Consider the following 15927-nt stretch of genomic DNA (forward strand, 5'->3'; position numbering starts at 1 on the left):
AATGTTCGGGACTTTGTTTAGGAAGGGTGCTTTAGTCTGTTAATGATGTCTGCCCCTGAAAGAGCATGCAAAGAGATGGAGGAGGGGTAGGGAGGACCATGGCTGGCTTGGATGTCAGTATCCCACACTGGAGCTGGATGCCGCCATCGAGGGCAAGGTGGCAGAGATGCTTTTTGTATGTCTGGGTCTCTTCTCAGGTCTGTGGACTGACAAATGAGCATAATACCAGGGCATCTCACAGACGGTTATAATCTGTCAGAGATACAGAAACTTCTAGCTATCATGCAAAGAAGTGCAAATAGAAAGTGCCATTTGGAATCTACAAAGAGTGAGTCCAGAATAGGAGCTTGTTGCCAAGTCCCTGCTTCTGTCCAGGGAGAAACAGACTCTGGTTCAAGGTCACAGATCTCTGTCTTTGTGCTTAATCAGCAGGTGTTATTAAGTACTTCTTGTGTAGCCCGTACTTAGATGGTTAATTATCAGATTCCTGAAATGGGACTGGAAACTCTTGATATATTCTAACTCACTTGTATTCTGTTAAGGGCATTTCTACTTCCCCCAGTGCTGCTGCTGCTAAGTCACATCAGTCGTGTCCAACTCTGTGCGACCCCATAGACGGCAGCCCACCAGGCTCCTCTGTCCCTGGGATTCTCCAGGCAAGAACACTGGAGTGGGTTGCCATTTCCTTCTCCAATCCATGAAAGTGAAAAGTGAAAGTGAAGTCGCTACACTTAACTGCAAGTCTGCCCACCTGTGATGTGAGTTCTTCCAAGTGGGTTTGCATAGGAAGGGGTGACAGCCCCGGTGTATGTGACTTTCCTTCTTTCCTGCTGGGGAGATTGCTCCGTGGTAATAAATATTGTCATGTTAGTCGCTCAGTTGTATCTGACTCTTTGCGACCCCATGGACTGTAGCCCACCAAGCTCCTCTGTCCATGGAATTGTCCAGGCAAGAATACTGTAGTGAATTGTCATTCCCTTCTCTGGGGGATCTTCCCTACCCAGGGATTGAGCCTGGATCTTTCATATTACAGGCAAATTCTTTACCATTTGAGCTAGCAGGGAAGCCCAGATACTGTCACGCCGTTTTATAAATCCATCTTCTGTCAGTCAGGTGTGCATGAAGTGGTCCTTCACAGCCTGATCATCTTTGGTTGAGCTGATATACCTGATGTTATGATCCTGAAGCCTGGAAGCTCTGGCTCTGGAAAGGTGGATGTTGTCCTTGGTGCAAGAGCTGCCAGCCAGGAGACTGCCTGAAATGGCTAGTTGACTTCTTCTTGTAATTACCAACGTCCCTGTAGCATCTTTCCACTTCTGATTTCTCTTTTTACTGTTAATGTCATTGCACCCGTAAAATTTCGAGCTGATAAGATGTTATGGGTTGAATTGCATCCCGATCTCCTGGCAAAAGATGTTGAAGTCCTCACCACTTTTCCCTGTGAATGTGACCTGATTTGGAAATAAGGCCTTTAGAGCTGTCATCAAGTTAAGATGAGATCATTAGGATGGTGGTGTTCAGTCATTCAATTGTGTCCACCTCTTTGTGACCCCCATGGACTGCAGCACGCCAGGCTTCCCTGTCCTTCACTATATCCAGGAGTTGCTCAAACTCATGTCCATTGAGTTGGTGATGCCATCCAACCATCTCATCCTCTGTTGTCCCCTTCTCCTCTTGCCTTCAATCTTTCCCAGCATCAGGGTCTCTTCAGTGAGTCAGCTCTTTGCCTCAGGTGGCCAAAGTACTGGAGCTTCAGCTTTGGCATCAGTCCTCCAAAAATATTCAGGATTGATTTCCTTTAGGATTGACTGATTTGATCTCCTTGCTGTCCAAGGGACTCTCAAGAGTCTTCTTCAATACCACTATTTGAAGGCATCGATTTTTCTGCTCTCAGCCTTCTCGAGGGTGTGTCCTAGTCCCAAACGACTGGTGCTCGTAGAAGAGGACAGACTTCTGAGCACAGACACACAGAGAGGGGACAGGGTTTGGAGGCACAGACACAGCAGACTCCAACAAGACAGAGGAGGAAATGGGAAGTTGGCTGCCACAAGCCAGAGAATGGTTAGAGCTTCCAGAAACTAGAGGAGGCAAATAAAGATCCTCCCCAGGATGCTTCAGAGGGAGCAATGTCCTGCTGAAACCTCGCTTTCAGACTTCTAGTCTCCAGAACTTTGAAAGGGTCAGCTTCTATTGCTTGGAGCCCCTGGGCTATGGAACTTTGTTATAACAGCCTTGGGAAATTAGTACAGAGGTTCCGGACAGCTTTCGGTGGGACTTCAAGTTCACTTAGAGCTTGACTGACCCTGAGTTTTTTCCTCACATGTGTTTTCTCAGGAAGGAAAAGGTTAAAGTTGAATCCTGCAGACCCAAAGGCATTTGGGTGACTTTCAATATCTTCTTCTCATGTTTTGCCTGTTTATAATGTAACCCAATATCAGGTAACTTCTCAGAAGACAGATCTAGGAATTAATGACCTAGAAACATAAAATAACAATTCATTAAATCTCATAATTTTAGTCAAAAGTGATCTGGAAGCAAGGCAACAATAGGTCAAGAATTACCAGCTCTCTCTTGTTCCAAATTGTTGATTGTGCCAGGGTAAATAGACAGATTTGCCTTATAGTCTTCATTTATTTTTGGATTAGATCCTTTTTTTCTCCAAACTATAGGTCATCCTAAATACTTTTATAGGATTGCCTTTAAATATTTGAAAATCCTATTCATTACAGGACTTCCCTGAAGCTCAGATGCTAAAGAATCTATATACAATGTAGGAGACCTGGGGTTTGATCCCTGGGGCAGGAAGACCCCTTGATCTAGGAAATGGCAACACACTCCAGTATTCTTGCCTGGAGGATTTCACGGACAGAGGAGCCTGGTGGGCTACAATCCGTGGGGTTGCAAGGAGTCAGATACAACTGAGCGACTAACACATACACATTCATTACAAATTGTTAAAACCAGTCGTGAAGGAATAGATATGAATCACTGATTCTCAGCAATTTGTTTGAATTTTTTAAAGTGTTGATTCCTTTGAGAATCTGGTTAATGGCAATTTACAGAAGTGTGTGTGTGTGTGTTTATAAAACATATACATTTGTTTGTGTATGCAGATGTAAGTTGCAAACAATTTCAGGAGGTTAACAAATATTGTCTGAAGCCTGCTCATGGTCTCTATGAACAGAATGATTGACTATAAACGGAGGGTATCTATCCTTTGACAGGGATAAAGAATTCAGCCAGACATTACTTTTTAACATGGGCTGAGTCTCTTCCAATTATGGTTTGAAGTTAGGGCTTCCAGCTTTAAGGAATGTGGTTTGATTTTCCCTTCCTTTATTTTGAATTGTCCTTTCTGGAACGTAACGTAGCATGAATTTTTTTTTTTTAATCACAAGCAAAGAAGAGGTTGGCAATGAACATGCAATTAAAAGCTTAATTGCCTTTTGATGAGGCTGAGGGTGGTAGAGTTAGGGCTTGCGACTAGGGATTCTTTAGCTACTTGGAGCTTTGCCGAAGGAGGTTCTGGTTCCACAGGACCACCAGATCCATGGTCACTCTTTGAAACACTGTTGCTCTGCTGTCAGGGTCCTGCAGGAGAGGTAAGTGCAGTGGGGAGGATGGCGGCAAGGCTGCTTCTTGAATGGAGACAAGGGATGGCAGAAGTGAGGAAGGAAAGTGAAGAGGGCAGACAGCGGGTGCACTTGGAGACAAAACAGGCGCTGTCTGGTGACCATATTTTGTAGGACAGGATGAAAAAGAAAAATGGCAGTGAAGGTCTTCACTGCCACAAGGTTTGTAAAGGGCTCCTGGTACCTCCGCAGACTTGACAGCCTGACTTTGAAGTGTTGAAAATGTGAAGGGCGGGGTGCAGAGAGGCAATGGTTGGGGGAGATGTTGCGGGGAGGGGGACTCAGGAGAGAAGGTCAAGAGAAAATGACTAGACTGGTCATTTCTGGCCCTATTACCACTGATGATGGATGGTTTGGGAGAGGTAGGAGGAACAGCATCTATTTAAAGATGGCAATTAAGAAAATATGTCTAAGTCGACGAAAAATGGCAGTTCCGATGCTGGCTGTTGATGTGTCTGATGAAGCAGGACTGATTCACCTACAGACTGACACAGCTGCATTAACGCGGCTGAAAATAGCAGTTCCCATCCGCCCATGATGGAGCAAGCGTCTCATCACCTGTGGGCTTATGAATGTAGATTATTCCCCTTTGACTGAAAATCATTTCTATCTGGTTTCTTCCAAGAGTCTTGAATCCCCGCCTTCCATTGTCCGCTAAGTGAGCATCGAAACACCAATTTGTTGTTTGGAGTTGGGACCTCTGTTCATTGGACGATAGTGAGGTGCATTAACCTTGTGCTTTTGAAATTTCCTCTTGTATTTTGTGTAGATTTTTTTTTTAATGCCAAGTGTAATTGCTGTGATTTGCCCAATTGCGTTCATGTACATGTAGTAAGGCGGGTTTATGATACTGGAATACACGAGTCAGCGAGCAAAATTAAGCCTTCATTATCTGAGTCTATGACTGCAGCTCAATGATAAAAAAAAGAAAAATGCAGGTGGGATAAATTTGATTCTGAACTTAAAGAGACCTTGCCTCACACAGACTTATTCTAAATATATCCTATTGCATCAAAACTATTGAATTTAGTTATGCTTCCTCTGCATTTTCTTTTCACCAATACTGCTGAATATCAAGATTGCTGGGTTTACAGAGAGGTATCCTCTGGTAGTTTTAAATTAAAACTCATTTCCACTCTTCACTTAGAAGATAATGTCCTTGTGCAGCTCCTGTCCTTCGGAAGGCAAGACTCCTGTGTAATTTCGGGGGAAAGGTGGAGAGAAAGAATCCATCAAAGGAAAGTAACGCCCACCTTCTGTTTCTCAAGGGTCATGCTCTGCAAACATGTGCTAAGTCGCTTTAGTACGATCCGACTCTTTGCGACCCCATGGACTGTAGCCCACCAGGCTCCTCTGTCCATGGGATTCTACAGGCAAGAATACTGGAGTGGGTTATCATGCCCTTCTCCTGGGGATCTTCCTGACCCAGGGATTGAACCCGAATCTTTTCTCTACTTCATTGGCAGGTGGGTTCTTTACCACTAGTGCCACCTGGGAAGCCCAGAGAAAGTGTGAATTGCTCAGTCAGGTTTGATTCTTTGCAACCCCATGGACTGTAGCCCACCAGGCTCCTTAGTCCATGAAATTCTCCAGGCAAGAATACTGGTGTGCTTAGTCACTCAGTTGTGTCTGACTCTTTGGAGTAGATAGTCATTCCCTTCTCCAGGGGATCTGCTTGGAAATCACTCTGGGTTCCACCCACGAGCCAGCACCCACTGGCATCCTCTGTAATTGGGCATCATGACCTTGGATCCTTATGTGCTTTGAATGAAGAGCCTACTGACAGGGAATGTTGATAAAGTGAGGCTTTCTGAATGCGTCTTGATGAACTGGCACTCCAGGGCAGACCATGCAAAGTGCGGGAATGGCTCAAGCTGAGAGCTGGTTAAACAAACCAAGGCTCCTGTCTGGGACTTCACGTGGTCTCCAGTCCCAATCTCATAGGTCAAGGTAGAGGTGACTCTAGTTAAGTAGACAAGAGAGTCCAAACCAGCTTTATGAATCTGTTGAGATGAAATTACAAATCACTTACCGCTTGGGGAAGGCTAAAAGCTCAGAGGAGTTTGCGAAGTTCAGGCCGTCCCTGCAGTAATTGGAAAGAACGCCAGATGTGCAGTAGCTTTATGGGCAATTGATGGAGAGCATTACACAGGCTAAATTAGTGAATGAAGAGGAGGAGCAGTGCACGGGCCCATATAAACGCAGCATATGCTTATGAATGTAGTACAGCCTAGGACAAAGGGGATTCGATACACCCTGTTCTGCTATTTCAGACCAGAGGTTACACACACCCTGACATCTCCAGAGTCACTGAGCTCTTGCAGATGTTTTCTTTTTTGTTGTTGTTGTTCATTTTAACTGATTTTTATTGGCGTATAGTTGGTTCACAACGTTGTGTTAGTTTCTGCTATACAGCAAAGTCAATCATCTATATTTACATATATCCCTTCTTATCTGAATTTCCTTCCCAGTTGGGTCACCACAGAACACCAAGTAGAGTTGCCTGGGCTATGACGTTGTGGTGTGGTTGTGTAGTTGCTAAGTCATGTCTGACTCTGTTGTGACTCCATGAACAATAGCCCACCAGACTCCTCTGCCCATGGGATTTCCCAGGCAAGAATACTGGAGGGGTTTGCCATTTCCTTCTCCAGGCGATCTTCCCAACTCAGGGATCAAACCCGAGTCTCCTGCATTGCAGGCTAATTCTTTAGCACTGAGCCACCAAGGACACCTGTGCTATACAGTTTTATAAATGTTAATAGAATGTTTTCTTTCTCTATCTATATTGCTTGGACTCAAGTCTGGATTATCAATGCCCGGTTAATATTATAGCTACTATTAAATGTGTATTATCAATATGTAGTTAACATTAATGGGTGAAGACAGGTGGGGACCCAGAAGGCAGGAATTCAAAACATGTGTGAGAATTACATGAGAACAAAGCAGTTTATGAGCTCTGATACCAGACAGGGAGGTCTGTACCAGGCAGATGTGAAGGACCACACGAGGAGTGAGCTGTAAGGCTCTGAGTGTTGACCATACTAGACAGCAGGGTCCAAGGCAGTCATATCTCTGGTCTTTTAGTTTCTTCTTAGAAACTAGTCAACCAGGCAGAGCAGAAGCTTCTCAAATACCATCTTCACAGGGTAGTTCTTATTTTTGGTTTATTTATTTTTTAATATTTATTTATTTGGCTGTGCCAGGTCTTAGTTGCAGCACACAGGATTCTCAGTCTTCCCTGGGGCTTGTGGCATCTTTAGCTGTGGCATGCAAGCCCTTATTTGCAGCATGTGGGATCTAGTTCCCTGACCAGGGATTGAACCTGGGCCCCCTGCACTGGTAGTGCAGTCTTAGCAACTGGATCACCAGGGAAGTCCCCAGAGCAGCTCTTCTGAATGTGTTTCCAGTCCTGTGCTTTTTTCTGGGCTTATTCTGCTTTTCCCTCATCCATTTACTGATGCTTTCAGTAATATTTACTCATTTATTCATAATAAAAGCCACCATTCACTACACATCTACCCTGTCCTTGGACTTTTGCATTGGACTCTCTAACCCTTACTAGCTAGATACTTGAACTTTGTTCAACGATCCTCTTTTAACTTCAGTTTCCTTACCTGCCCAATACAGATAACAATCCCATCTGTCTCAGAGGGTATGAGTGAGGCTTAGATGAACTAATCTACGTGAGGCTTGTAGCACAGGATGAGCACCCAAGCTAGACCAGCTGCTGTTATTTATTTATTTATTTTTCTTTCAAGTATAGTTGCTTTACCTGGTGACTCAGACAGTAAAGAATCTTGCTGCAGTGCAGGAGACCTGGGTTTGGTCCCTGGTCAGGAAGATCCCCTGGAGAAGGGAATGGCCACCCACTCCAGTATTCTTGCCTGGAGAATCCCATGGACAGAGGAGCCTTGCAGGCTACAGTCCATGGGGTCACAAAGAGTTGAACACAGCTGAGGGATTAATATTAACATAGTTGCTTTACAATCTTGTGTTAATTTCTGCTGCACACCGAAGTGATTCAGTTATTTATATATATATATATATATATATATATATATACACATATATGTATACGTATAAAAAGAACATGTGTGTATACACACACGCTCTTTTTCTAATTAATAAATTTTTGGCTGCCCTGGGTCTTCGTTGGTGCATGGGCTTTCTCTAGTTGCAGTGAGTGAGGGCCACTCTTCATTGCGGTGCCTGGGCTTCTCATTGCAGTGGCTTCATTTATCATGGAGCACAGGCTCTAGGCACACAGACTGTAGTAGTTGCAGCACATGGGCTCCATCGTTGTGGCTTGCGGGCTCTAGAGCATGGACTCAGTAGTCGTGGAGCACAGACTTAGCTGTTCTGCGGCATGGTAAATCTTCTCGGACTAGGGATTGAACCAGTGTCCCTTGCTTTGGCAGGTAGATTGTTATCCACTATACCACCAGGGAAGTCCTATACATTCTTGTTTCTATTTCTTTCCATTATGGTGGCTCAGAGGTTAAAGCATCTGCCTGCAATGCAGGAGACTCAGGTTTGATCTCTCGGTTGGGAAGATCCCCTGGAGAAGGAAATGGCAGCCCATTCCAGTATTCTTGCCTGGAGAATCCCATGGAGGGAGGAGCATGGTAGACTACAATCCACGGGGTCGCAAAGAGTCGGACATGACTGAGCTGCTTCACTTTCACTTTCATTATGGTTTATCTCAGGATGTTGAATATAGTCCTCTGTGCTGTATGCTAGGGCTATTCAATATGAAATAGTTTCAGCTTCTATTATTTTTAAACAAACTTTTCATCTGTGCAGTTTAATGTAATTCTCCCTTTGGGGCTAATGTGACCCCACCAGAAACACCAAGTTATACTCAGGGTAACAGGAGCAGGCATAGCTTGACCTGATTCTTGGAAAACCAGAACAAATCACCATCCAAACTAAAACCTTGTGATGAAAGTAGCTGAATTTCAAAGTTGCATTAATCTGGATTTTTAATTTCAATCATTCCAATTCTTGCTATGCTGTTGGGAGAGTTATTTAAACTCCCTGTTCCTCTATTTGCCGGGTTTTAAAGATGGGTGGTCTTTACAGAGTAGTTTTATTCTTATTACTATTATTATTATTATTGGAGTATAATTGCTTCACAGTGTTGTGTTAGTTTCTGCTGTACAACAACAGGAATCAGCTATAAGTATATATATATATCTATCTCCCCTCCTTCATGCGCCGCCTCCCCACTCTCCACCTCCACCCCACCCCTCTAGTCATCACAGAGCAGGGCACTGAGCTCCCTGTGCTGTACAGCAGCTTCTCACTAGCTATCTGGTTTACATGCGGTAGAGTAGGTATGTCGGTCCCAGTGTCCCAGTTTGTCCCTTCCTCCCTTCCCCTCATGGAGACAAGGCCGCCTTACCCACACTGCATCTGGCCTGGTGTCCAGCACTTGGCTGGCCACTGAAATCTGGCTCCCTGCTCAGCTCTTCCGGCCTACTTAGTCATTTGTTAGGGAATCCACTGAACAGTTGGTCAGCAGTAAATAACCAGACATTCTAGATAATGTCAAAGTGAACACTAGCTTTCTTTGGGGACAGGACAGAATTTTTCCAGCCTAGATAATTTTGTCTAAAACTTCCACGTGACATGAGGAAGAACTGATAAACAATAGTGGGATTTTGCTTGTTCTTTTCAGTAAATAATACAATAATTTCACTTTCTTGATCATAGAACTTTTTCTAATAAACAGAGATTATATTTTAGAGCAGTTTTAGGTTTACCTGTGTCAACACATCATTAGCAAGACGTCCTGGGTTACCTTAGGGCTCATGCTTTGTATTGTATATTACGTGGATTTTAACAAATGAATAAGGACGTGTATCCAGAAATATGTTGGGTTAGCCAGAAAACTTTGGGTTTTTCCATACATTGTACAAAGAAACCCAAACGAATTTTTTAGCCAACCCAATATATTACACAGCCTAAGTTCCCTGCCCTAAAAATGCCAGACAATCCACCCATTCAACCTCCCCTACCCCAGTCCCTGGCAACCACTGATCTTTTTACCATCTCCATAATTTTGCCTTTTGCAGAATGTGTTATAGTGGAAATTGTACAGCATGTAGCCTTTTCAGATGAGGCGTGACAGCTCATTTCTTTTTAGCACTGAATAATATGCTGTTTTATGGAGATATCATTTTATTTATCCAGTCAGCTATTGAAGAACATTTGATTGCCTCCAAGTTTTGGCAGTTATGAATAAAGCTGATATAAACAATGTGTGCAGGTTTTTGTGTGGACATAACTTTTCAACTCATTTGGGCAAGTACCAAAAAGTACAATTACTAGATCATATGGGCAGAGTAAGCTTAGTTTTGTGCAAGACTGCCAAACTGTCTTCCAGAGTGGCTGTACCATTTTGTATTCCCACCAGCAATGAATGAGAGCTGTTGCTACACGTCCTTGTCAGTGTTCAGTGTTGTCAGCATTCTGGATTTTGGCGATTGTAATAGGTGTGCAGTGTTATCTCCTTGTCTTAATTTGCAGTCCCCTAATGAGAAATGATGCTGAGCATCTTTTCATATTCTTATTTGCCATCTGTATGTCATATTTGATGAGCAGCCTGATCTTTTGCCCATTTTTAATTGGCTTGTTCATTTCTCATTGTTGAGTTTTACAAGTCGTTTCCGTCTTTTGGAAAGTGATACTTTATCAGATATCTTTTGTAAATATTTTATGTGTGGCTCATCTTATTCTCTTGATGGCTCTTGGAACTTTAAAACGTAATGTTCCATCCTTAAAAAGGATATAAAAGTGAAACAAGAAAAAGTCTGTTTTAAATTAAGTCGAAGAGTGTTAAGAGGAATCTGATGCTGAATAGATCAATATTTGGAGACTCACTGGTTTACTCTTGTCTTTATCCTTTTTTGGCCTCAATAGCTTCCTAGGAACTCCAGCTTCAAGCACAGTGATTCCTGGCAAAGGCTATTTATTGTTTCTAAAAGTATTCAGATAAGTCTTCTTTGTATTCATACAAGGGAATCTTGTCTCCCCTACTTCTTATTAGAGAAAGAGCCATCACAAATACAAGGCTTCGCTGGTGGCTCAGATGGTAAAAATTCACCTGCAGTGAAGGAGATGTGGGTTCGATCCTTGGGTTGGGAAGATCCCCTGGAGAAAGACATGGCAACCCACTCCATTATTCCTGCGTAGGAAATCCCATGGACAGAGGAGCCTGGTGGGCTATAGTCCTTGGGGTTGCAAAGAGTCGGGCATGGCTTAGCTACTAAACAGCAGCCTCAAATACCAATTTTCCTATGGCTGTTGACCTTCTTATCTGAAACCAAGACTCAGAAAAATCAGGCCTGAGTTAGATAAATTCTTGGGGAATAGTGCAGTAAGAGGTCAATCAAGAGAAATATCTTCTTACTAGACAAATGGACACTTCCCCATATTGAATAATTCCCCATATGGGGAAGTGCTCTGGCCACGCTTTATAAACTAGCCTTTTCAGCTCTTTTCAATAATCCCGAGACAAAGGTCTTGCGGCTGTTGGTTTCTGTAGAAGCCAACATAGCTGCCTCTGTGTTTCCCCTGGTCCTGCATTTTCTCTTCATGGTTGCCATTCTCTGGGGGTCCTTTGCTACCTGTGTTCAAAGGGAGCAGTCACCACATCACTCAGCCTGGCAGACTAGAAGTTCAGAAGATCAGAAACCCTTCCTGGCATGAAACGTGCTGTGAAATGTGTTTGAAAATAAAGTTGTTAATGACAACTGTCATCAAAAACTTGCCCTTTCGAATGCATTTTTCATAGTTTCCAGGCCCCAGAGAGCTTGTCTTGTACTGAGATCTCAGATGGTCCGTGTGACAGACAATCATGCATATTTAAGCGTGTGCAGGCACATGGAAAGCACACCTGGGTGTCTAATTGCCCATCTATCACCTACATCTACACCTACTGTGCCCAGAGGGAGATGGGAGCTGTTGGTTTACACCCCCTGGAGCTGCTCCAGATGAAAGGCAGTCACATTTCTGGGCGTTTGTGGAAACCTTCCTACTGAGAGATTGGAAAAATGTCCTAAGAATAAAACCAGCAAAGAACCTGAATGCTTCCCAGAGCTGGTGGTTCATTATGGACAAAGGTGGGGGTGGAAATAACCCAAGTCACATGAAGAGCAAGAAAGTCCCTGGGAGGAGACTCCTTGGCCCAGCATCCTAGCCAAAAGGCATAGGCCCTTCTCTGCCTGAAAGTTGCCTTGCTTCTGTTAAACTAACAGAGATTCTACCAATTAGTAATGCATTTAGGTTAATAAGCCATCCTCTGGGATGGCTGAAGGGCTAAGAGTCATTCACAAGTTGGTGTAAATTTGCTTAATTAGACTTGCTTTTTTTCCCAACCCCCTTCCCCAAGGGCAAGCCGAACTCACTTATAAGGACAGAAGAAAGGAATGGCCATTTACTGAGAGTAGAAATGTGCCAGGCCTGGTCACTCCAGGAACTTTATCTCATTAACCTTCACGGTAGTTTTGCAAAGTAGTAGGTATTCTCTCATTTTGCTGTTGAGGAAATGGAGGCCTGGACAGGTTGAAACATGTCCAGTAAGACCCATCAGGTAGAGAAGGTAGGATTTAAATCCAGGTCTGTGCTGGTCAGAGTAGGAGCACAGATGAGGGAAGGATGAAGGAGATGGTCTTGAAGGCACGTACAATGGGCATCGTGGAGATTGGGCTGTAGGCATCCTTATATATCATGGTAACTGAAGGCTCACTTATAGTCATAATGTTAGACTCTAAGCAATGGATTCATTCATTAAATAAATCAATATGTTTTAAATTAGACTGTACACCAGGTACTTTTAAAATTGTTACGGTTATGCAGATGAATAGAACAGGCTGGTGACTACTGTTATGGGGCTCAGGGTCTAATGGGGGCACAGATAATAACCAAGTGTATAAATAATTTAAGAGGTGAAGTCAATGATAAAACAACAAAGAATGGGAACAATAGCAATGTGACAGAGTCTGAGGGGGTAGGTGGACAATGTCTTTAGATGATGTATCTGAGTAGCCCTCTCTGATTGAGACCTGGAAGACAGAGCATCCTCCTATGCAGAAATCTCCAGGAGACTTCCTGATCCAGGGATGAGACAGTGCTTTAGGTGGGTGTCGCCACCTGGGCCACTGTGAGCAGTGGGGCTTGAGAGAGACTCAGCAAACATAGAAACATGCTTGATTTCCCCCGCCCCCCCAGTTGAAGTTTAAAGCCATTGGAAGATATTCTGAGGGCAGGTGTTCTCTGATTTTCAGATCAGAAAGGAGACACTGGGTAGGGGATGTATGCATGGAGGGGAGCAGAGTGGTGAGGATGATGGTCCCATTCTAGTGTCCAAGGCAGACCCAAGAATGACTTGGCCTGGGAAGGGTGCCAGAGAGGATGGAGGAAAGTGGTCAGATTCTAGATACATGTTGGAGCCAGAATGGACAGAAAGCTGATGGTTAGATGTGAAAACAAAGAGCAGTTGAGGGTGATGACTGGGTTTTATCCAGAACAGCTACATGAATGGTTGTTGTGTTCAGTAAGAGAGTGAAAGCCAAAGGAAGAGGACTAGCTATTCTGGGAGGGGCCATGAGGAGTGGGGGTGATGATGCAGAGAGCAAGTCTTGAGATACAACTGGTGCTTCCTATTAGACATCAAATGGGGAGGTCCAGGGAGTGGTCAGCATCCTGTCTAGGAATTAAGTTTGAGTCTCCTGTGTTCAGGATGTCTATTGATGAGATCAAGAAAGGAAGGGTGCAGGTAGAGAGGAACTTCAGGACTTAATCCTAAGATACTACAGCAGTTAGTGTCAAGCAAAAGGACGCAGAGTAGGACCAGTGAGTCAGGCAGAACCAAGTGTCACAAGAAACAGAGGGCACTTTTCAAGAAGACAGTGATCGTGTGTGGGGGATGCTACTCACCTGTCATGGACCAGATTCAACCAAATGGAGGTTATGAGACCTCGAAGGGCAATGTGAGAGGAGTAGTCAAGATGAAAGCCTGATGGAGTGCAGTCAGGGGAAAATAGATTGAGTAAGTAAAGACTAGGAGTATATATTGGGACTCTCCTGGTGGCTCAGACAGTAAAGAATCTGCCTGCAATGCAGGAGACCAGGGTTCAGTCTCTGGGTTGGGAAGATCTCCTGGAGAATGGAATGGCTACGCACTCTAGTATTCTTGCCTGGACAGATGAACCTGGCTGACAATAGTCCATGGAGCTGCAAAGAGTCAGACACAACTGAGTAACTGGTACTTTCACTTTACACCTTTTGAGAAGTGTATAGCATTGTGAAGTTTTGCAGTGACAGAGCAAAGAGATGAGGTGGTAAGGGAGAGAGCTGGTGGGTGAAGGGAGAGCCTTCGTTCTGTTGGCTTCTTTGTAAGGTGAGGCATCCTAGGTAGTGTTTGGATGCTGACAGGGATGATCTCAGAGAGAAGCTTATGGATGATGCAGAAGAGGGATGGTGACCATGTCATGAAGACCTTGAGCAACAGGCAAGGGGATGGAACCTAGGGCGTCTAGCTTGTAGGAATCTAGGAAGGAGGGTCAGCCACTGAGTGGCTGAGACAGGATGTTGCTTTTAAGAAGTGGAGGGGACCAAATCTCCTGCAAATGTGTTATACTTTCATAATTAAAAAAAAAAAAGAAGAAGAAGAAATGGAAGGGAGAGAGCTGGGGGATGGGTGTTCAGTGTTTCATAAACACACTGAAGGGAAGAAAAGGTTGATCCCCAAGCCAGTGCTCCTGTGCTCTCAGCAGGTTCTGAAGTTGAGGGTCTGCTGGGTGGGGAGAGGTTGCAGGGTGTGTGGGAGGTGTTAAGTTTGAGAAACCAAGGAAGAAAAACGGCGTGGAGACCAGGTGAGCAAATGAATGAACAGACTAGAGAAATGGAGAAGGATGACCAGGCAGAGCTGGGTGCCCCTGAAGTCCTAAAAATCAGACAACGTGTTCTCTCAAGATCATCGGCAAGGCCTATCATCTATGAAGAAATACACGCAGAGATTAAAAGCCGACAACTTACATACATTGTGGTACAGTGATAATGAATATTCACTAGGCGCAGTCAGCATGCATTATTTCATTTAATCCTTTCAAATTCATGAGATGGATACTCTTACAGTCTTCATTGACAAATGAGGCAACTGGGACTTGGAGAACTGATCTGAGCTACAGAAGGTCCCCGGGCTGGGAATGTGGATGGGGGCCGGGGAAGGGGGATGGGTAGAACTTGTCTCCTTGGTGACAGAGCTATGCCCTGCACCTCCCTGCTGCCTCCTGGAGCACAGTTCAGCTGTTGATGGGTGAGACCCGCGATTGAGTGAGATCACACACATGCAGTACTGCTCTGTTACTAAAAATCTCAGCTGCTGACCGCAGAGTGGCATTAGAGAACAAGGGCTTGCATCTGGTTTCTGTGTGTTTCACTCTGCCCCTGGGACTGGGGATCACCAGGCGGTGGGAGGTGACTGGCCGGGCCCTGGGAACTGCCTTTGCACTGGGCAGCAGGCATGGATTCACGCCCACTCTCCATCACAGATGAGAAGTCTTTTTCTTCTTTCTCCTCATAATACATCTGCCGCCTTGGAGAGACCTGGTTTCTCCAAATCTTTTTGGTGTCCCCAAGATCAGAGTTCCATTCATTGCAAGAAGCTGTCCAAGGTATTTACACAAAGCAGGAAGAAATATGGAGCCTCTTCATCCAGTGGGGAAATTCAGGGGTACCCATGACTCCAGCAGGTGACAGGAGCAAGGGTAGGGGTGATTCTGAGTTCCTGGAGGGCAGAGGGGTCCTCAGGGCTGTGCACCTGTGAACTGATGCTCTTGACCTTCCACACCTTTCCCACCATCTGTGCTGCCTGGGCAGGTCAGAGTCCCTGGGGTCTATGCAGACTCCTGTCCCAGGGTCTGTATTCCTGCCCTGAGCCAGGCTTGCCCACCTGAGGATGGAAAGTAAGCAAGAAAAGGCGAATAAGAGAGACATCTCGGTGTGTTTACTCTGTGTTCTAAATAATTGGCTGATTACGTTCCATTTTTATTTGGTTTCACTGACAATCAGATACAGAGCTGCAATACCCACTCACACCTTGTAATTACCATTAATGTCTTCCCTTTTCTCTGCGCAGAGTCAGGATGAAGTTGGCAGAGAAGCCATGGGAGGTTGAATGAGGTTGAAGTCAGAGGCATACACGTGAGGCTGGACCAGCCTAGCTCTGAGGAGATGCTTAGCGAGGGGGAAGGGGGAGGAGAGGAGGAAGGCTGGAAAACTGTAAGAT

General features: G+C 44.6%; 1 protein-coding gene across 8 annotated transcripts in view; it reads left to right on the forward strand.

Annotated features, from left to right (window-relative positions):
* The window catches only part of LOC109554632 (opioid-binding protein/cell adhesion molecule), a 1067951-nt gene that overhangs the window by 630930 nt on the left and 421094 nt on the right, over positions 1-15927 (forward strand). The window lies entirely within an intron of this gene.

Source organism: Bos indicus, chromosome 29, assembly GCF_029378745.1.
Source record: "Bos indicus isolate NIAB-ARS_2022 breed Sahiwal x Tharparkar chromosome 29, NIAB-ARS_B.indTharparkar_mat_pri_1.0, whole genome shotgun sequence".
In the NCBI taxonomy this organism is placed as follows: Eukaryota; Metazoa; Chordata; class Mammalia; order Artiodactyla; family Bovidae; genus Bos; species Bos indicus.